This window comes from Aquarana catesbeiana, linkage group LG04 (genome assembly GCF_042186555.1).
Source record: "Aquarana catesbeiana isolate 2022-GZ linkage group LG04, ASM4218655v1, whole genome shotgun sequence".
Lineage (NCBI taxonomy): Eukaryota > Metazoa > Chordata > Amphibia > Anura > Ranidae > Aquarana > Aquarana catesbeiana.
In genome coordinates this window covers 529,597,457-529,618,967 of record NC_133327.1, presented here as the reverse complement: position 1 = coordinate 529,618,967, position 21,511 = coordinate 529,597,457, and positions in this window count along the sequence as shown.

Sequence of the window (21,511 nt, the reverse complement as noted above, 5' to 3'; positions counted from 1 at the left end):
TGAGTGCCCATCAGTGCCACCTATGAGTGCCCATCAGTGCCGCATACCAGTGCCACCTATCAGTGCCCATCAGTGCCACCTATCAGTGCCCATCAGTGCCGCCTATCAGTGCCCATCATCAGTTCCCATCAGTGCCACCTCATCAGTGCCACCTCACCACCAGTGCCAAATTGACAGAAACAAAGAAAAACTTTTTTTTTTCAAAATTTCCGGTCTTTTTTATTTGTTGCTCAAAAAAAATAAAAATTGCAGAGGTGATCAAATACCACCAAAAGAAAGCTCTATTTGTGGGAATGATATGATCAAAAATTTGTTTGGGTACAGTGTACCATGACCTCACAATTGTCATTCAAATTGTGACAGCACTGAAAGGTGAAAATTGGCTTGGGCAGGAAGGTGTATAAGTGCCTGGTATTGAAGTGGTTAAAGAAACCGCAAGCGAGGTGGTTGGAGTTTCTGACGATTTGGCTAATTTGACAGAACATCGCCCGCTCACGTCCTTAACAATCATGAGTCATCATCTCTAAGCTGGGTTGCCCACTGACAGATGAATGTAAAGATAAAGAATGCCGGCAATTGCCCAGCAAGAGAAAAATGTTTTAAAAAATGTTTATTTAATTTTTTTTTAAAAACGGGGTCCCCCCAATATCCATACTAGACCCTTATCTGAGAATGCAGCCCAGCAGGTCAGAAACGGGGGAGCACGAGCGAGCGTCCCCCCTGAGCCATACCAGGGCACATACCCTCAATATGAGGGGGTGGGTGCTTTGGGGCAGGGGGGCTCTACACCCCCCTACCCCAAAGCACCTTGCCCCCATGTTGATGGGGATAAGGGCCTCTTCCCAACAACCCTGGGCTGTGGTTAAATTAAAAACCACAGGAAACTGTTTTTGACCAATCCATCGTCAATCACGATGCCCGCTGGACCCGAAAAATCCCCCCTAAAAATTTCAACCGATCCAAATTCTAATCATTCTGAAAAGTTGGGATTCATTAGAAAACTAATAAACGCAATGAATTTTAATGGATTTCAACAAAATTCGTTACTATTTCATATGGAGATTCGGATACATTTGAATCTCTGAAAAACCAAAAATTCATGCGAATTTGTATTCGGACCGAAACGAATAGCGTTTGTCTAGTACTAACTATCCGATGTTAGTAAAGCGATCTCCCCTGCTGAGCTATTGTGTTCTGACCAGAAAACACCAGTCAGCACTCTCAGCCATTGGGAGAGCGCTGATCGAGTGCTGATCGGAAGACCTTTTTAGGTCATACCTCTTCGACAGAAGCCGGCCATTGAGCTGGCTTCTGTCAGACCAGCTGCCATACACACAGGCCGAATGTCAGTGGGTTTCTTTTAAACCGACCGATGCCGCCAGATATTCAGCCCGTGTGTAGGGCCCTTAAAGCTATTTTTTAACCCCCCCAAAAAAACAAGATCCTGGTCCCTTAAAGCATGTTATACAGCACAGTGCTTGTGCTGTGTCATTTGGACCCCTGTATCACCTAGAAAAACCTGGCTGATCCTGCCTGGCTATACCCTCCCCTCTGCAAACTGACCACGATAATCAGGGCTGCTGTGGTCCATTTATGCGATTCCGTCATCTGCAGCCCTGTTCTGTCTCCTGTGTCTCCTCTGTCCTCCTCCCCCCTCCCCTCCATGCCTGTCTCTGCTCATATCAGTGGCCCCCCCTTCCCGCTCCTGTGCTCTCATAACTGCAGCAAAATCCTCTTATCATACCATAATCTGTACCATAATAACAAGTGTCCCTGTGCCTGTGTAATGTAAAAAATCTTCCGATCTTTACCATATATCAGCGTGGCTCCCAACGCTCAGTCGGCTCTTTCTCTCTGTTCCTTTACTCCCCAGCTGACATTAGCGGGAGTGCTCAGCCCCGCCCACTGCAGCCATGAGCTGGAGAGTAAAGAGATGCGAGGAATCAGCTGAGCGCCAGGAGCGGAGCTCTTATAGGTAAAGATCGGCAGATATTTTACATTAGGGATAAATAATAGGTTGCGCTAATCTTGATAAAACATAATAAATAATTAACAGTGAAGAAAAGTTCATATGTTGATCATAAAATCAATATGCAAAACTTAATAATAAAGGGGGAAAAAGTCCATAGGGTAAACCATCAGTGAAGGGTTGTGAAAAAGTCCATAAAAATAAAAATAAAAAATCAATTCGGTGTTATAAAGATTCAAATTGAGTGTAATTCAAATCACCACCATGAAACATATAAAGTCCAAGTGATGAAGATAAAAATCTGTGATGACAAAGGGGGGTCCACCACCAGGTATGGAAGGGGTTACTCCTTACCAAAAGGCCATGATCCCCCACCACAGAGGATCACAGCAAGCAGGAATCTTTAAAGTTAAATGGGAACTGTCAGCGATGTCCACCAGAGGTCGTCTCCTCAGCAACAACTCCAACAACCCAGGGCATCGGTACCTGTTAAAACATGGAGGATAAATCGCTCCTATTAAGGGATGAGGTGATGTCACATGAGGCGCTGTCTGGTCAGAGATAGTATTAGATCCCCCAGTGAAAAGAAATCACACAAAGGGAGAGCAGTGGAAGCGTCTGCAAACAACAACTTTTAGAGGTGAGCGGCTGCACGACCAGTCTGATGCCTGTACTAGCATTACAGAATTTTTTTTGCACTTGGTTTTAAGCGCAGTTTTTTTTTCACCATTTTCTAGATATTTTACATTACACAGACACGGGGACACGTGTTATTATGGTACAGTGGAGATAAGATGATTTTATTGCAGTGGGTTAACAACCACTTTAAGATATGGTAAGTCAAAGTCAATAATGGAGAAAGTGTATATATTAATGAATCTGCGCTTAGGTATAGGCTAGGCTGCGGCCTCCCCTAAGTGCCCCAAGGAGGAGCACCAATAATGTGAAATTTAAATGTGTGGGTTCAGGGTAAATGGCGCTGCCTATGAACTGAAGAGTGATCTAGTGAATTACCCTTCACAGGTGAACGTGCACTGTAGTGAAATATCACAATTAATCTAAAACAGTGTTGTGTGCTCACAAGCTCCACCTATTGCAATTATTGGAACTTATTATATCCTGGGTGAAATAGCGTTGTGTATTTATTAATTTACCACTACGTGCATTACCACCAAGTTACCAACATCTACTATAAACATTTATATTCCTAAAATGTCCTCTATTAATTAGAGTGCACTCAAATGATGTCCACCTCATACAAAAGTTTAGGACCACACTCAAAGTAATCAGGCGAAGTCTACCTCATACAAAGGTTTATGATCACACTTATGCGCCATACACGGATGGATTTTCCGACGGAAAATGTTCGATGGGAGCTTGTTATTGGAAATTTCGACTGTGTGTAGGCTCCATCGGACATTTTCCATTGGAATTTCCATCACACAAAATTTGAGATCTGAATCTCAAATTTTTGGACAACAAAATCCGTTGTTGTAAATTCCAATCATGTGTACACAATTCCGACGCACAAAGTTCCACGCATGCTCGGAATTAAGCAGAAGAGCCTCACTGGCTATTGAACATCATTTTTCTCGGCTCATTGTATGTGTTGTACGTTACCGTGATCTTGACGTTCGGAATTTCCGACAAGATTTGTGTGACCGTGTGTATGCAAGACAAGTTTGAGCCAACATCAGTCAGAAAAATCCATGAATTTTGTTGTCGGAATGTTCGATCGTGTGTACGGGGCATTAGAGTGATAAGGTGTTACAAGTGCTTCACCAAACACTGTGCAAAAACCAGAAGATAATAAAAATAAAAAATATATATGTAAATAAGCAGTCCAGTATAAAAATCATAACACAATTTTTCTGGTGACTTGTGCAGTATTCAAGGTGACTTGTGCTTGCGCTTGGTTCCAATCCTTGTGCCAGAGTGATAAAGTGTGATTTCGATGAATTGCTGTTTGGACACAACACAGGCAACAAAATACAGTCCGCTACATGACATTATGAGAGGAGATTGTTACTCGCTCCAATACTTACCAACAAAATGGTTGTCTCCAAGGAGGCGACAAGTTTGTCCTCGCTAGCCGCTGTGCTGTCAAAACAGCAAAATTTTCCTGTACCGGACTGTATTCAGTTGCCGGTATCGTGTCCAAACAGCAATTCGTCAATCTCCAATTATTGATGGTTTAAAGAAACCGCAAGTGAGGTGGTTGGGGTTTGTGATGAGTTGGCTAATTTGACAGAACATCGGCCGCCTGTGTCCTTAACAACCATGAGTCTTCATCTCTAAGCTGGGTTCCCCACTGACAGATGAATGTAAAGATTTTGTCGAAATCTCCAATTACTGATGGTTTAAAGAAACCACAAGTGAGATGGTTTGAGTTTCTGGTGAGTAGCAAGCAGCAGATCATGATCCAGGGAGAGAAGGGAGAGGAGGTTGTCGTCTTCCCTCCCCAACAGTCAGCCAGAGTGGAGGAAACTGTCTTCCCTCCCTAACAGTTAGCCAGAGCGGATGATGTGAGTGCTGAAGCGGTAACAGGGCAGAACACTACTGGCCTCTGCACACAACAATCCACTCCGCAGGAGCTCCAGGGAGAGAATGCAATTGGCACCTTACATCTGCAGCTTGATCTGGTGTCAGTGGATGGGCCTGTGGTTTCCACTAACAGAAACCCAGCAGAAGTGCTACCAACCTCTGCCCAGCACCGGCAACAACTGCAGAGTTCCAGGGAGCCGGGGCAGTCGGCCTCTCTCCCCAGCGACAAGCTGTTGTAGTGAAGCTTCTACTCCCAGCTGAACAGCTGGCAACAGGACAGAGCACAGCTGGCCTCTGTCCTGCACCTACAGTGCCTCCACAGCTTCAGGGAGCTGGGGCAAATAAGGGAATGTGATGTCATGAAGTAGAATAATAATGTATCGAACCAGGCAGGACCTCAGTGATGCAGGTTTATTAATAACAGCTGGGAACATACAGGTTTATGTTCAAAGTATTACAAGGTGCAGGTCTAATTTATACAGTTTCTTACAATGCAAGCATATTAGGTACAACATGATGTTTTAGGCTGTAGACGTTTTTTTTTCTATAGTCATTAAACTCTCCATCATGTTATCCTATATGTCCATGCACACATAAGCTGTTGTCAGCAGTTTTGGGCAGTGGCGTTTTTGAGCAGTAAAAAAAAACCCAAAACTAGTGGGTTCTGAGAGACGTTTTTCAGCTGTAAAAATGCTCTAAAGCCGCATACACACGATCGGACTTTCTGGCATACTTGATCTTTTCGACGGACTTTGTACGCTAGGTGCGCCGGACTTAAAAACGGACAGACTTGGACACACACGATCACTCCAAAAGTCCGATGGTTTTGAACGCAGCGACGTACAGCACGTATGACGGGACTAGAAAAGGAAAGTTCAAGCCCCACTATGCCAACCTTTGGGCTTCTTCTGCTAATCTTGTGTTAGTAGAAGTTTGGTTAGAGACGATTCGCGCTTTTCACACTTCAGCTTATTTCGATCGTTTTCTGTGGTTCAGTTTGTGCTTGTGAGGTTTGTATCTGCTTTTCAGTGCGTGTTGGTCAGTTTGTAACCTGCCTAGCAGGCCGTTCTGGTCCGCTCGTTCCTGATTTTCAGGTCGCTCTTCATAGGCCTTGCTGTTCTTCAGTGCGTTTGTTCTAAGTTTGTTTGTTTGACCAGCCGACCGTTTTGAAGCCATGTTGCATGGACGTACTCGTTCTCGAGTTCGTGCTGCGTAGGGACTTGGTTTTGGGGTTAATACTTTGACCTGAGTCCAGTCCATGAACAGGGCGAGGAGGAGTTCATGGACGAAGAATTGGTTGCGCCAGCGTGACCAATTCTCGCACAAGCCTTTGCTCCGTGAGATCCGTGAGAATAATCCTGAGGATTTCAGGAATTTTCTCAGGATGCCGGCCCCGTTTTTGAACGTCTGCTGGCTATGCTGACCCCCTATATCAGCAGGCAGGATACCTGCATGAGGCAAGCCATCACTGCGGAGCAGAGGCTAGTTGCCACTTTACGTTACTTGGCGATTGGGAGAAGTCTTCTGGACTTGAAGTTCTCAACAGGTATCTCCCCCCAGGCTCTGGTGATCATAATCCCAGAGACCTGTTCTGCCATCATTCAGGTCCTACAGAAGGACTATATGAAGGTAAGTTTTATCCTTTAACATTACATGATATGTATTTAATGTTTGCTAATGTATTGTCTAAATGTCCTCGTTACCTAATTACCATGCTTGGAATATGCTGGGAATGTCCCCTTTATCTTCAGGCATGGCTGTTTTTTTACGTTAAAAATTTTTTGGCCTACATGCATATTTCCCTTAAATAACCTCCCCACCATGCAATCCTGGGTCCATTTATACCTCTAGCCTATAGTCCCTTGAACAATGTATATTGTCAGCTCCATTGTACTGTTTTACCTTCCCCCACCCCCTCAAATGTTTGCAACTGTCAGGTGTGTTTTTGGCCCCAATTAGTACCCCTCCCCCACCCCCTCAAATGTTTGCAACTGTCAGGTGTGTTCTTGGCCCCAATTATTACCCCTCCCCCACCCCCTCAAATGTTTGCAACTGTCAGGTGTGTTCTGGCCCCAATTAGTACCCCTCCCCCACCCCCTCAAATGTTTGCAACGGACAGGTGTGTTCTTGGCCCCAATTAGTACCCCTCCCCCACATGTTTGCAACTGTCAGGTGTGTTCTTGGCCCCAATTAGTACCCCTCCCCCCACATACAAATTGATCAATGGTCCATCAGAGGGGGTGAGTAATGTTATAAGTGGCCCTTTTTTATTATTATTATTTTTTTTTAAATTTTATTTATTTATTTCAGGTACTTATATAGCGCTGTCAATTTACGCAGCGCTTTACATATACATTGTACATTCACATCAGTCCCTACCCTCAAGGAGCTTACAATCTAAGGTCCCTAACTTGCATTCATACATACTAGGGACAATTTAGACAGGATTCAATTAACCTACCAGCATGTCTTTGGAGTGTGGGAGGAAACCGGAGTATCCGGAGGAAACCCACGCAGGCACAGGGAGAACATGCAAACTCCAGGCAGGTAGTGTCGTGGTTGGGATTCGAACCAGCGACCCTTCTTACTGCTAGGTGAAAGTGCTACCCACTACACCAATGTGTCGCCCTAAATAACACATATTATTAATGTTCAACTGCTGTTGTTCAATAATGTTTTTGTGTAATCTGATATTCAAGGTATGTTTAAAAGTACTTTTTTTTTTTTCTTGTTTGACTCCACAGTTTCCTTCAAACACACAGGAATGACAGACTGTGGCCTCCCAGTTCACTGACCGTTGGAACTGTAAGGGGTTCCATAGTGTAGTTTTGATGGCGGTGGTCTCGGCACAATTGGAATTTATGTTCATGGACGTGAGGAAGAACGGCCGGATGTCTGACGGAGGAGTTTTTGCACAGACTGAGCTGTGCCAGCGTCTCCAGACTGGTAGCCTGGGATTGCCACCTGATGACCAGAATGTGGATGGACTCCCCTCAGTTTTTATCGCTGATGAAGCGTTTTCTCTTGGCGAGAACTTGATGAGGCCGTTCCCCCAAAGGACACTCACCCCTGAGAGGAGAGTATTTAATTACCGGTTGGCCAGAACAAGAAGAGTTGTGGAGAATGCCTTTGGGATTCTGGCCAGCCGGTTCAGTTTGTTCCTCTCCGCAATCTAGCTGAATACAAAATAAATCATGTGATCTTTGCTTGCTGCATTCTGCACAATTTTTTGAGAAAACATTCTTTAACATATGTATCTTCTGTTGGGCCTGAGGCCGGACTTGGTGTTGATGTACCACTCACAGGCCTGGAAAGTGGCCGTATTGGCTTGGCCCCCCAAACCGCACATGAAGTGCGTGACAGATATGTCAATTATTTTAATGGTCGGGGGGCCATTGCAATGCCACAAGATCTTTAATTTTTTCTAGCAAAAAAATACAAACTTTTGGCCAACAATCTCTTGTTTTGATTCCTGTTTACATTCTGTTTTGTCTGTCTTCTAGTGCACTTGTAGTGACAAGTGCATTTCCCTTTAGTTAATAAGGCCCTTTGTCACTGTAACCACACAATTAAACTAAAAAATGTTATTGATAAATAAGAAGCCACACACATTGTAGTAGTAAAAACATTTTACTGTGTGCACGTTGAAAGTTGCATTTTGTTTGAACCTGTTTTTATATTTTGCTTTTGCAATTTTTTTTTTTTTTTTTAGTTTCTGCATATTTATCGAAAATATACATTTTTCACAAAATTGTGCTTCACAACAGGGTTTTAAAAACCATTATAAGACCAAAAAATAAAAGGAACTTACAAAGTTCAACATGTTAATAATGGTGCTGGTGATGTCACCCATGTAAAACAAAAAAAATTGCAGATGCTCACAATTTCCACTGAAAAAAGGTTCAAGTCAACATGTGCTATCTCCCATCATGGGGGAGCAATGGACGTGTTTTGTGTGTGCAATCCCTTTCTCACAAACTAACCATATTCTGATGAAGGGGTTGCAAACACAAAACAAGTACATTGATATCCCCGATGGAAGATAGCACATGATGACACACCGTGTGCATCTGCAAAATTTTGACATTAGTGTTTAGCAAGTTAAAACAATTTAGAAAAATAAAACTTGACAATGAAATGAAGAACATGATTGATGTTTTTAGGCAAAAATTTATTAGATTCTGCCCAAAATATCAATCATGTTCTTCATTTCCTGTTGCATGCAATCCAGCCGATTTCTCATGCTGTCAATTTGGTCACGCATTCGATCAATTTGGCCATTCCACACCATTATCTGACCAATGAGTCTTTGTGCACTGTCTGTGCTAAATGGCTCCGCTGCTTGGCCTTCCACAACCAGAACATCACCTAAAATTTGTGGAAAAAAATGTATGTAAAATATGCACGCCTAAATAGATTAACTTAAGCTGGGGTGTCATTCACTCACTTGGTGGGGTGCAAATATCGCACACTTCCTCCACCTCTCCTTCCTCCAGCTCGTCGGGTGTGTGTGGTCTTGGGCTGGGGCTTGGGCTAATTTCAGCTTCAGGCTGGTGACTTGGGGGGGTCCTGGGATCCTTGGACTGTTGTCTGAGTCTTTTCTCTCCTATGAGAATTATTAGACAAAAGGTATAGTTAAAACACAGTGATATTTCAGTCTTGAAAAAGGAATATGAAACGTTCGTTAGAAGTTGTGGACAATTGTCATTATTTTCCAACAAAACTTTTGAAGACAGGATCTACATTCACTCTGCCCAAAAATGCCAAACAATACACATTTTCATGCAAGTTTCACAGATGCAGAGACCTCAAGTATCCCCTGGAGCCCGTATGTGTATTACCCACAAACATTTTCTCTGGGTTTCAGCTGCTGTGTCCTGTCCTTACATTACACCGAATCATTTTTGAAGAAGCATTATATTTTCCAACACATCTACACAACATCACCACATTTTTGGAATACGACAAATTATCAAGACCTAAATGCATGTCCAAACCCTGTACCATCGTATTTTGCGGGAAAAAAAAAGTCATTTTCTAAGTATCATGTTTTATATAAAGAGCGGTCTTTACGAACGATGCTGTATAAACTAAAAGCATATAGATCAGCATGCAAGTTAAGTATCTCATTAGGAACACACAACAAGTACTTACTTTTTTTAAGCAGCTTCTTTATTTGTCAATATTGTTCAGGCTCCCTACTTTTGAGGTCAGACCACCGCTTCCTCAATTGTTCTTTAGCGTTTAGTGCCAAATTTATGTTCAAGAGCGGTGACAACTGAGGACATTATTTTGTCCTTCCGCATATTGGGTCGGGTGTACGGTCCTTTTTTGCCATCGTAGTCCTCCCTTCTCAATATGGACACCATCTCCACCATCTCTTCAAAGGCAATGTTGGTGGCCTTATATCTCCTCTTGGATCTGGATGGTTGTGGCTCCGGGCTTTCCTCCGTGCTAGTTCCAGAAAATCTCTCCACCATCTTTCTCTGTATACTCCCACTGCACAACGAAGCGTGAAGGGGTGGGGACAAATCGTACTAAAGAACATCAAGGGCGGGCGACGTAGGCGTAGCATGACACATGCGCAGTGTATATAAAGCTATTACGCTGGCCTATGTATGTCCGAGCGGAAGTAGCGAGCGTCAGAAATGAAGGTAAGATTAAACGTGGGTGTGTGTTTGGTGAATGTGTTTGGTGTGTGTACCCTAGATTGCGCCAAATATAATACTGGGAGTTTAGACTGACATTACAGTTTTTATCTTGTGTCTTGTCTTTCAGCAAAAATGAATCCTTTTAAGGATCAAGATTTTTTGACATGTTTTATTGATTTGTGTGAAGAAAACAGAAACCTGTGGGAGGTCAAGCACCCATTATATTCCAATAGAGAGGCAAGGAAGGCAACACTGGGCACACTTTTGGAATTTGTGAAGACTCGAGTCCCCCAGGCAGACCTTAAGTTTGTGGACACTAAAATTGGTATCTTGCGCAACATGTATAGGCGGGAACACAGGAAGATCCAGGAGTCGCACAGATCCGGAGCAGCAGCAGACCAGGTGTATGCCCCCAAGCTGTGGTACTACCAAAAAATGTGATTTCTGGATGACCAGACAGAAGCAAGGCAATCACTTTCGAGCCTGCCCTCCAGCCTTCCCTCCACCTCCACCTTTCCCTCCACCCTTCCCTCCACCTCCACCCTTCCCTCCACCCCAACTGAGGAGTCCCAAGAAGAACTGGGCCTTTTCATCATTGATGAGGTGGATGCGCCCAGCTTCAGCCAGGTATACTTTTTTGGTGATTTTGGGATTGTGTAAATATTAATGATGTAAACCTCTAAATGTTTTAAGTGCTTCACCAAAAATTACTTAATCACAATTATTAATATGTAGACATATCACTAGACAGTAGTGCGCAAAAATAGACTTCAAATATTGGTGAGCAGCTAGAATAATGGTGGGGTCAAAATGATAGCCTTTAATATTTGTTTAGAATTATATTTGCAAGTCATGAGCTGAAAATTGTGTGTGATTGCATAAGCAAAAATTACAAATACCCTTTTTTTAACCCAGGATGAGCTCAGCCAGGAGGAGTCCGTACCCAGAGGTATAGAGGAGGAGGCATTGCCCAGTGGGAGAGAGGAGGAGCCTGTGGCTGGGCCCAGTAGAAGCCTCACGGAGTGTCAGGTGCCTCCCCTCCACATTACCACCAAAAGGGCAAGAAAGATGACCCGAACAGAGGAGGAATCACTAGCCCTCATTCACGAAGCCAGCCAAATTCTCAGCACACCACCCAATGCGGAAGAGGCGTATGGAACCTATATGGCCACCAGATTGCTGGAACTTGAAAAGGGGCAACGCCTCCTCTGTGAGGGTCTGATTTTTTAAGCCTATCAGAAGGGCTTGAGAGGGGAGCTTACTGCAAAATCATATATAGCAGATGAAGCCACTCCTCCTGCTACTCCTCCTCCTCCTGCCCCAAGTACACCACCAGAGGCACAGGCTCCAAGGAAGGCTGCAGGGCAGCGTGCAGGGAAGGCTCCACGGAAGACTCGAAAGTGATTGGCTGGCTTCTGTCTGGTCTGACTTCTGACTGTGCTCCCTAGGCGCAAGATACCAATTTTATTGTCCTCTAACTTGATGTGTGTCCTGGGGGACAAAAGGCTTCACACATTCCAAAAGTGTCTCCAGTGTTGCCTTCCTCATTTCTGTTTTGACCCAAATAAATGGATATTTTCATTACCTTACATTATTGACTGTGTTTTGATTCAAAAAGGACATTTGGTTTGTGAGTAGGCAGGTACAGGCCAAAAAGACTATATGTGGGTTATTTACAAAATGCTAAATCATTTTGCAATTCAAGTGCAAAGTGCTATTGCAAAGTGCACTTGATAAATTGCACTGCAAGTGCACTTGTTGGAAGTGCAGTCGCTGTAAATCTGAGGGTAAGATCTGAAATGAGGGGAAGCTCAGCTGATTTTATCATACAATCATGTGCAAGAGTAATTTTTTTTGTTGGGGGGTTCCTTGCATATGCCCCTCAGATCCACAGTGAATGCACTTACAAATGCTCTTTCAGGGCAATTCCAAGTACAATTTGCACTTGTAGTGGAAAAATGATTTTGCCTTTTTAAAATAACCCCCCTATGTCTAATTAATAAGGGACACCAACCTCATTAAGATTCATTAAAACAATAAAAATTATTAAGGTTATTGTGGTAACTTGAAACTCAAAATCCAAAAGAAACAAAAAAAAAATTTTGGATAATTTAGCACACATTGTAAAATCTATATTGTTGAAATCTGTAAAAAATAAAGATGAGCCCAAAAACAAATTTGCTACTTTATTTCTGGAGAGAACCAATAAACATGCTCTACGCCCGGTGGACAGCCAATAGGAAGCCGGAGGGGTGTGCGTGCGGAAGACAGAGAGGCGGCGCGCTGGAACGCAACTTTTGGAACGCAAACAGTTATGCCGAGTGGATAGTGTATGCTGAAGGAATATCTGGAATTTTCCACCCGGTGTGTGACGGAGCTCTTGGTCCCTGATTCTGAACACCATCCACTTATATGACCCGTAAGGGAAGGCTTGCATGACCCTCTGTCATTAAAGGGTCCTGGTCGTCAGGTGAGAGGCTATTTCAGATACCGGTGAAGGGCACATCAGTCACCCATATCAGCATGACATCACGATCACTTGGTGGAATTTCTTAATAGATTTTTACAAAGTTTTTTACGGACTTTTTGGACTTTTGATTTGCATCTAAAATGTTTCTATTTTATGCTGTATGAGGATTTACTCTTTCAACTGCATTTAATATCCCTTGATGTTTAGTTCAGCTTACTCAGCGCTGCACCATTTTTTACATTTTATTTAAGGGATTTGATTGATTGACCCTGGTGTTCAGCTGCTTATTGTCATACACGCGCTGATTTCTTTCCTATTTTATTTCTGGAGATCTGGCTTTTCAAAAATCTAATATTAGTCATGGCATGAGGATAAATCATGAAGAAAGTAGTTTGTGAGAACTTTGTGTGAATATAAGCAGCCAAAGAACTTCCTTCTTCTAGCATTATAAAGAAAAAAAAATGCGCTGTATTAAAAGATCACAGAAGAGGAATGTGCTAGCTTCAATACGAAGGCTAGTTTTACAAGACCGAGCGCTTCCGTCTTGTAATTGCTTCAGAGCATGCGTCAGTTTGAGTACGTCGGACTAGCACACAGACGAGAAAGAAGAGTCCATTGGACAGATTTGAAACATGCTTCAAATCTAAGTCCTTCAAACTTTTGAGAAAACAAAGTCCGCTGGAGCCCACACACGATCGAATTGTCCGATGGACTCTGGTCCGCCGGACCAAGTATGCCGGAAAGTCCGATCGTGTGTACGCGGCATAACGCTGATAAACACTGATAAATGTCGATAAACGCTCAAAAACGTCGCTCACCAGCAGTTTTTAATGTTTTTGATCCATTGAAAAAAAAAATTTCTTCAAAAGAAAAACACTAAAATGCTAACGTGGACAAAACACTAATAAACGCTAAAAAATGCTATTGCAAAAACGTTGAAAGAAAGCTACTGACGTTTTTATAACATTATTTTAATGTCCAGTGTGCATGAGGCCTAAATCTGACACTTGTCATACAACCAGACAAACTTATTCATTCCCAGAATTCCTACATGTTTATTAAAATGATTTATAACTGGTTTTGTCTATGGTTTTATCCATTACAATACTTGTGTAGAGACAGTATGGCACCCAGTCATGTTAAACCAAACTCTCCTTGTCCTGATAAGACTTTACCAACTCAAGGATAGCAGATGTACGACTTTGGGAAAATGAACTTGCAATAACCCCACCTTATGTGTTATAGGTCTTATTGTTTTTCACTATACAATCCTATGTGTATATATGCATATATTGGTTTCACAAAAAAGTACTGTATCATTTACATAATATACATATGCATATATACATACACATACATACACAAAGCTAACTACTTTATTCAATATTGTCTAATTATCAATAAATACATACATACATACATACATACACATCAATGTTCTTCTTATTCAATGTATTTTAACAGTTTTAATGAGGGCACAAGCAGACCTTTTTGACCCTGTCAAACTAAATTAATATACATAACTTTCCCATATTCCACATAATTACTTTTTAAGAAGTTTTATCACTTATTCTTGACAATGTTTATTTATTACCTTTAAGTTATTTTATCTTATCAGACTATAGTTCAACTTCTGTCAAAGTGTTTCTTTTCTAATTAGCGAACTTAAAAACTAAAAATGAACTATCCTAATGAACTTTCACCCAGTAAACTTCAACTATTAAAAATGAAGACTTTCTCTATATTTATGGAATAACATAATATACATTAATAAAGAATAATAAGTATTGCTTTACTATTGAATAATAATATTGATAAGACTACTACTATATAATAATAATATGAATAATAATATGAATAATAATTATATTATCAATAAAACATATGCAAATTAATATGAATAATATAAAATATATTGGTTACTATGAAATTCTACTACAGTCACCATAGGGTTGACTGAAATTATGTAAATATGTAACTAACTGTGTTTCCGTTAAAAGGCTTCTGTTGTGTGGACTCTTCCTTCTTCAAACCTGGTGGGGGTGTCCTCTAGGAAAAAACTGGTGCTCGAGTCTGCTATTGGGGCTATTGCCGTAAGAACTGAAGCAAGTTTAGTACAAACTACTGGTAGTTAATGCAACAAGGGAAAGGCTGGTGCCATGAAAATTGTCTAAAACATAATTTTTTACCGATGCAGGTTAAAAACAGCCATAAAAAGCCAACGTGTTTCGGCCATCATCTTAACACACAACCAACAAGTTATAGGCCCAGGTACTAAACAGAATACTACAAGCTGGAATGTGCTGCATCCAAGCTGCTATTAAATGGCAAGTTGCTCAGATGTGAGGTTTGCAATCACAAAGCTCAACAATATCAACTACCAGCTGTGGAAGTTCAAGCTGGAGATGCTGCTAAACAAAGATGACTTGTGGCAAGTCCTGAATACAGACAGAATCACTAATAGACCTACGGTGGAATGGGACAGGAGGAACAAGCAAGCAAGAGCAATCATAAGTCTGCTGGTGGAAGATGATCAGCTCATCCACAGAAGAAAGGAAAATATATAAAGATAGGTAAAGATATGTGGACCGCACTACAAAAGCTACACATGCTTTCAACTTAAAGAGCAAACTATATCTGCTACAAAAGCTATATAAGATGAGGCTAGAAAAAGACCAGAAAAGTGGGAACATGTGAATGCCATGCTAGAAATCTAGATCGGCTATGTGCAACTGGAAAGGAAAAAAATACCATGTGGTGGCACTACTGCTATGCAGCCTTCCAGAGCCATAGAATGCCCTTATTAATGTTTCAGATGCCAGAGCTGAGCAAGAATTAACACTAGAATAAGCCAAAGGAAAATTAATTGATGAATATAACAGAAGAAATAAAAATATGCACAATGAAGAGACTGAGAAAGCTCTTAAAGTAGAAGTAGGGCCAAAGCAGAATCATGTGCACTCCTGTGACCCTTAATTAGCCGACAGTAGGCGGAAGCCCACTGTCATCACTCAGCCAGTCCAGAGTCTGGAGGGATCCCAACTTTAATGTCAGGATCCATCCAGACGCCTGACAGCTGGCTCAGCCATCCTACAGGACATCCTACAGGCGGGAAGTAGTTAAAGTGGTTGTAAAAGCAGAATATTTTTTATCTTATTGCACTCTACGCAATTAAGATAAAAAGTTTTCTGTGTGCAGCAGCCCCCTCAGCCCCCCTAATACTTACCTGTGCCCCCTCAAGATCCAGCGATAATGCATGAGAGACTCCACTGCCGGGGACTCTACCTCCTCACTGGCTGAGACAGCAGCAAAGCATCATTGGCTCCCGCTGCTGTGAATCAAAGTCAGTTAGCCACTGAGCTGCCATTTGCTTTGGGGGCACTCAACAGGAGGAAAGGGCCAGGAGAACCGAAGAAGGACCCAAGAAGAGGAGGATCTAGGCTGCTCTGTGCAAAACCCCTGTACAGGGCAGGTAAGTATAACATGTTTGTTATTTAAAAAAAAAAAAAACTGAGACTTTAGTATTACTTTAAACTTGAACGTGTAACTGTGGGATACTCCAGTAATGTTAAATAGCAACTCGAAGACACATGTCTCTTTTTCAAAGCTTCTTAGCTCAGTCCTTGCATCAGCAAATAATGGAATGAGCCCCTCAGGGATAGCATAAGGAATGTCCATGTTTTAGCACAAGCTGACACTGATGCCAGAGGAATACTAGCAGCATACAATCACTTGTGGATATTTGAATGCCTCCTTCCAATATCAGCCAGACTTGTCTCCCGTGAACTTTTCAGACCAGATCCCCAGACAAATTTCTTGATCAGCTTCAGCAAAATTCAGTACAATAGGCCCCCAGCTACTGCAGCTGGGACCTCAATGAACAAGTGTAATAACACAACTGGAATGCCCAGAAGGACAGTAACCCTTCAGTCTGGGATCTTCCCATTCTGGACAAGAACCCCCTCTGCTCCAGGCCTCAAACTATTTATGCTCCCTCCCAACCACCTACTGGGCACTCTCCTCCAGGGATTGGCTGGGACCACATAAATGTTCAGACTGTAGATTTTACTCTCCCAGCCCTCTACGTTCTAGAATCATCCAGAAGGCAGGGGGATACAGTCAAACTCACAGCCTGTGAAACTCAGAGCCGACCAGAGCAGTCACAAGCAGAACCACTGATCCACTGATTACAGCAGAACTAAAGAACTTTGTTTTGTCTATGCGGTGGGCAGTGGTGATTCACACCAGGTGTGGTAGGACTGCATTTGGTGGCTATTCCAGCGCAGTCACACTGCAAGACAAGGTTAAATACCTTGTCTCGTATCTGGCTAGCTTGCACCCCTGGCTTGCCATGGAGTGTACTTGAAAAAAGTATGGCAAGCACTGCACAGCAGCCAATAGAATCTAATGTGTGACATTTCAATAAAGTTTGTTTAAAAAACAAGTGTAGCGGAGGGGCATGCGCGGCAGCTTCTAAAATGGCCGCTGGCTTCTAGAGCTCCGCTCCACTGCTGCCCATAGATCGCCACCAGAGTGGACCCCCGAGCACCACACCAGGATAAACGAGCGGGGGAGACCCCCGGGAACACATACAGCATAACGGCACAAGACCGGAGAAGCCCCTCGGGCCAGATGACCGTGGCGGCTGTCCCGGTCAGCTACGCTAAGATGGCGGCGGCTCCACGAGGCTCACTCAATACAGGGGATGCAGAGGAATCCATTGTGGATCAGGACTCACAGCGCTCACCTTCCCCGGGTACAGACTTCCCTCCCCTGCCTCTGGTCACTTCACCCTCATACACTGAGTCCCAGCTGGGACGATTGGGATCCGGCCTCCTCTCCACTCCCATGATGGACTCTCATACAGGCCTATTATTGTCAGTGACTGAATCATCTGCAGCCTCCCCTGTACCCACAGACTTCCCATCCATGATGGAAGCTTTCTCCCAATTACTATCCAAGAACCTGGCCCTGAATGTGGCACAAATAACCTCCTCCATCCATGCTGACCTACAGCAACTGGGGCAGAGGATAGACACAATTGAAAAGAAAGCTGAACAAGCAGTCTCCCGTATTAACCAAAACTCAGCCAGAATACAGGACATACAGGATCAACTTGAAACAGCTTTTGCAAAAATCGATGATCTCGAAAATAGATCGAGACGTTACAATTTCCGAATTAGAGGCCTCCCCGAAGCTGAGAAGGACATAAACGCATCAGTAAAAAGACTGCTGAGAGACCTTATTCCTGACATATCTGAACAACGATAGAGCCCACAGAGCCCTGCAACCCCCTCGATCAGATGGGTTCCCATGAGATATACTCGTGAAGCCTCACTTTTACTCTGTTAAAGAGGAGGTGATGAGGAGGTCTAGGGGATTAGACGATCTCAAGCTGCTCGGTCACAGGATACAGATTTTCGCTGACTTATCACAGTACACGGTACAGAAGAGGCGTTCTCTCAAACCGCTGATCCAACAGTTGATTGAGAGGGAAATTACCTACCGCTGGTCTTTCCCCCTGCAATTTAATTTTTCATACAGAAATAAAAACTACAGCTTCTTAAACCTCGCTGAAGGAGACTGTCTCATGTTGCATCTAGGCCTGATCACACAAGACCCATCATGCTCCCAGCAGGGCAGGAACACTCCCGCATCTACGAAACAACCACCACCAGCGAGCCCGCTGCAACCTTCCTGGCTGAAACAAAGCTCCAAACGCTCCAAGGAAAATTTCCCAACTCAATGTTCTGGCCTCATTAGGATCAGGGCCCTGATCCAAAACTTTACTTTTGTCAACTACAGACCCAAGATGTTCTTTTGGGTCTGCTCATGACTTACTCTTCTTACGGCCCCCATGGCTTTACAGACATACCTAAGCTATGGCCTTAACCATAATCAGGCCTCCTGTCGAAGCTTTCTTGATGACGGCCTTCTCTGCACGCCTTCTGGGATTGTGAGGAAGAAGGGGAACTCCTGTCACCTTGCCGGTCCTTGGCTCATACTAGCTGATCTTTTTTGGGACTTTATACCTAGCTCTACATTCCCTTTAGTTGGCTTCCAAGCGTGTTACTCCAGAGTAACGGGGGGCATGAGTTTATTTAAAATGCTCTTTCTGGTCATATTTCCCCTCACTTTGAATTCCAGAAGCTACGGATGTGGCTTTTTACGCAGTAAGGAAATAATGTCTCCCTCATTCTTTGGAATACAGTGGTATCCCCATCTTTCTGCCTTTCCCCCCTGGGCTCTGGGGAGGAGGACTGAGGTCCTCGGGGGGAGGTCAGATGAGATAACAAGTTCTTTGTTAGTTTTTTGCATTTAGGATGTTCATGTTCTCTGGGTCGTTCTGACAGTTAATTCAAGGAAGACTGCCTTTAAGATTTCCCTTTTTTTTATATACTACTGGTGGTGGGGCAGTAGTGGATCCAGTGCACCACCATTAGGAACCAAGAGTGCAGTTTATGCCATTGGTTTCTTCTCCGGTTGCCCTAAGGGTGGGGCGCCGGCCCTCTCAGGTTATAGGGATAGGATGGGCTTCCTCATCCTACCCTGGGAATTGCGGGAGGTCTAGGGGCCCCTGAGTTTCTAAGCTATGTCATTTTTATTTACAAGTATATTTTCTATTGAAAGTTGATATAACTCTTGTGTTTTCTTTCCTTCTCTCTTTCATCTCTTTTCTCCCCCTATCTTGCCCCACTCATCTGCGCACTCACAGGCTCTGGGTTCGGCTCCGGTCTCTCCTCCCAGGTCTTGACACGGCGACATTCACCACACTGGGGCTCTTTGGAGCTCAGACCTCCAGTCGGCAAGGTAAGACTTATAATGTATGTCTGACCTCACCTCCCTCACGTAATGGCTAACCCTCGCACTAAGACGCCTACACTTAAAATCATATCACATAATGTCCAGGAACTCAACTCCCCCATCAAACGCAGAAAACTTTTTCAACTCTACCAGTCTATGCACACAGATGTCCTCTTCCTCCAAGAGACCCACTTCCCCACATCATACCAACCCACGTTTCTTCATCAGCACTTTCCCCAATTTTTTCTTGCCTCTGCAAATAACAAAACGAAGGGTGTTGCCATTTTCTTTGCCAAACACGTTAATATCTCGCAATCGGAAACTGTGTTGGACCCCCAGGGACGTTTCATTTTAGTCTCAGGGACCATTGATGGTGAATTATATACTTTTGTTTCCTACTACTCTCCCAACAAGGGTCAGAAAGCTTTTTTCGAATCCCTAATGCATAAACTTCAACCACACCTTAAGGGCACAATCTTCTTTGGTGGGGACTCCAACACAGCTTTTGATTTCTCCATGGATAAGACGGGTTTGGGTATTCCTAAAACCTAAACGCCCTACCAGACAAAGTGATAAAATAGCGAAACTTCTACATGAAATGGGATTAATAGACATCTGGAGGGAGACAAATCCTCATTCTAAAGACTACACGCATTATTCAGCATTAGGGATGAGCTTCGAGTTCGAGTCGAACTCATGTTCGACTCGAACATTGGCTGTTCGCAAGTTCACCGAACAGCGAACAATTTGGGGTGTTCGCGGCAAATTCGAATGCCGCGGAACACCCTTTAAAAGTCTATGGGAGAAATCAAAAGTGCTAATTTTAAAGGCTAATATGCAAGTTATTGTCATAAAAAGTGTTTGGGGACCTGGGTCCTGCCCCAGGGGACATGGATCAATGCAAAAAAAAGTTTTAAAAACGGCCGTTTTTTCAGGAGCAGTGATTTTAATAATGCTTAAAGTCAATCAATAAAAGTGTAATATCCCTTTAAATTTCGTACCTGGGGGGTGTCTATAGTGTGCCTGTAAAGGGGCGCATGTTTCCTGTGTTTAGAACAGTCTGACAGCAAAATGACATTTTGAAGGAAAAAACTCATTTAAAACTACCCGCGGCTATTGCATTGCCGACAATACACATAGAAGTTCATTGATAAAAACGGCATGGGAATTCCCCAAAGGGGAACCCCGAACCAAAATTAAAAAAAAAAAAATGACGTGGGAGTCCCCCTAAATTCCATACCAGGCCCTTCAGGTCTGGTATGGATATTAAGGGGAACCCCGGCCAAAATAAAAAAAAAAAAAATGACGTGGGGTTCCCCCTAAATTCCATACCAGACCCTTCAGGTCTGGTATGGATTTTAAGGGGAACCCCGCGCCAAAAAAAAAAAAAAAACGGCGTGGGGTCCCCCCAAAAATCCATACCAGACCCTTATCCGAGCACGCAACCTGGCAGGCCGCAGGAAAAGAGGGGGGGACGAGAGTGCGGCCCCCCCTCCCTCCTGAACCGTACCAGGCCACATGCCCTCAACATTGGGAGGGTGCTTTGGGGTAGCCCCCCAAAACACCTTGTCCCCATGTTGATGAGGACAAGGGCCTCATCCCCACAACCCTGGCCGGTGGTTGTGGGGGTCTGCGGGCGGGGGGCTTATCGGAATCTGGAAGCCCCCTTTAACAAGGTGACCCCCAGATCCCGGCCCCCCCCCTGTGTGAAATGGTAAGGGGGTACATAAGTACCCCTACCATTTCACGAAAAAAGTGTCAAAAATGTTAAAAATGACAAGAGACAGTTTTTGACAATTCCTTTATTTAAATGCTTCTTCTTTCTTCTATCTTCCTTCATCTTCTGGTTCTTCTGGCTCTTCTGGTTCCAGCATCTCCTCCGCGGCGTCTTCTATCTTCTTCTCCTCGGGCCGCTCCGCACCCATGGCATGGGGGGGAGGCTCCCGCTCTTCTCTTCTTTTCTTCTCTTCTTCTCTTCTTCATTTTCTTCTCCGGGCCGCTCCGCAATCCATGCTGGCATGGAGGGAGGCTCCCGCTGTGTGACGGCGCTCCTCGTCTGACAGTTCTTAAATA